A 2,175-nucleotide genomic window follows, 5' to 3' on the forward strand; every position below is an offset into this window, starting at 1 on the left:
CGAGGACGAAATCTTCGCAAAGTGTCGCCCGTGAAGCTGTCGATTTAAAATGTGGCGCCACATTCGTATTCGCTCCCGATTTGTTTCTATTTGTACTATGGCCGTTGACGATCGCAGCCGGGTAATCGACCCCTTCCGCTCAAAATATCGCATTGCCATTAGCACCCGCCACATGAACTGTTCCTTGAGAGCTCGCTACTCTAGTGCACGGCAATGCTGTGGCGTTGTACGTTTATCCGAAGTACGTTGGTTACGCGGCAGACGACCCTTGGCCAGTAGACGACAGCCGGTTCCTCCGAGCCTCGTATTTGGCACAGTGGCACGCACGCCCCCGTGACGGGGTGTCACGTTCCTCGCTCCGAAGTTCTTAGTGGGTCATGGGGGCCATGGCCACAACAGTTCGCCAACTTATCGTGAAACGGAGTAGAGTCAGAATGTGTAACTGGAGGGGGATATGTGGCCGAGTGTTGGCTAATTCGGGTGGTCATTCACAGGCATAACATTTTGCCATACCTTTGGCGAGGACTTTCGCCTGGTCAAAGGCTGGAGAGTGCACGCCGTTCTAAAAGCACTTTCCTGATGAGTGCCGGAAATTTTCCGGCCCAATTTTCGCCCGAAATACAAGATGTCGGGTAGCTTGTTTGCCTGACTGTAACCGGTCATATCGGAATCGGCATACGATACCAAGCGAAACAATACTCGCGGATATCGGGTTCGAGCAAAAAACGAAGTCATCGAGCCAGAGACCTTTTGGTCCTCTGAGAAAATGTAGCAAAAACAACAATGATAGATATTTATGGCTATTAGAGTTAACGAGCAGATAAAAATAGATTACAAGTCCTTAAATCAGGCCAAAATTATTGGAATAATTCATCATGTTTGCACAAGCTCAGTTTGCTTGTGGGACACATCGTGTTATTACACCACTGTTAAAGGTTGCATTCGATCAACTACGGTTGATCGAATGCCATTTCATCGAAGCACGTTTTAGAGAATGGGCACGTTTTATCGAAGCACGGTTTAGAAAACGCAGAGCCTCAGTTTAGAGAAACGCCGTTTATCAAAAAGTGGACGCTTTTTAAAAAAAGGCTTTTCTACTTCTCGCGTGTATCACTGGTGCGCGTGTTAACCCATGCCACCGCTGCGCTCCCGCCGCTTCGCGGCAGCAGTCTGCGGCGGCTCATTACAAAAATGTTAACTCACCTGATTTACCCGTGCACGCCGCTTCGCGGCGGCCGAATTCGCTATAAGGAGGCTAATCGCCATTTTCTCTAAACTGGGTTCTCTATAAAGGCATTCGATAAAGCGGGGTCGGTAAAACGGCGTTGCGCTAAAACGAGCTTCTCTAAACCGCATGCCTCCGGCCCTGGAGCCATAGGCATAACATAATCAAACAGGCGCGCCTGTTATGCACCTGTCAACTGGCGTGTCAAATCTTGACAGTTGACGATGTCACGACACGTTATATGTAAGGTGTTGCGTGTTACTATAAGCTATACCCGAACACTTCTACGTCCTCGTATGTTCGTGCTCTTTCACGGTGAATTCTCGCAAACTCGCCCAACTATCCAATCTTCTAAGTATCTTTACATTCGCACTTTCGCGCTCGTACGTGCCAGATGTCGGTGTCTGAACTGTTCCAAGCGACCAGGCGCCTTTCTTTAAATGCTCTTGCTTCTTGTACTTGCAGAGGTGCTCTCTGGCTAGATGCTGTTGTCTAAACTCGAGAGCAGCGACATCGATAAGATTGGACGCCACTTTTTTAAATAGCGGAAGCCGGAAGATTACGTAAATCAATCAAAATTTACCGTTTCATAAAATAGAAAAAGTGTTATACAACTGCTGCCTTATTTTTCTACCCTTCGATCGATATGCCGCTACGCAACTTCGCATCTCAATAGCTGATATCTGCTGCTCTAGTTCCTTCGTTTTTTCTTCTTTTTTGTTTCCGTGGCTCTAAAGTTTTAAACGATGTTAAAGGTGCCCGAATATTTTAAAATATATTTGAATTCTAAAGTCAACCATAAAATATGCTGGATAGGTAGGAGCTCCTTCTTCACAGCGCCAGCGGACAGGAAGAGACAAAAAGCGAATGCAAAAGAGAAGACGAACGCGCTATAAAACGAAGAGCTTACGCGACAACACATTCTCAGACCCTCCTGTCGAATGGCATTT

This window comes from Ixodes scapularis, unplaced genomic scaffold (genome assembly GCF_016920785.2).
Source record: "Ixodes scapularis isolate PalLabHiFi unplaced genomic scaffold, ASM1692078v2 PGA_scaffold13__105_contigs__length_92229423, whole genome shotgun sequence".
In the NCBI taxonomy this organism is placed as follows: Eukaryota; Metazoa; Arthropoda; class Arachnida; order Ixodida; family Ixodidae; genus Ixodes; species Ixodes scapularis.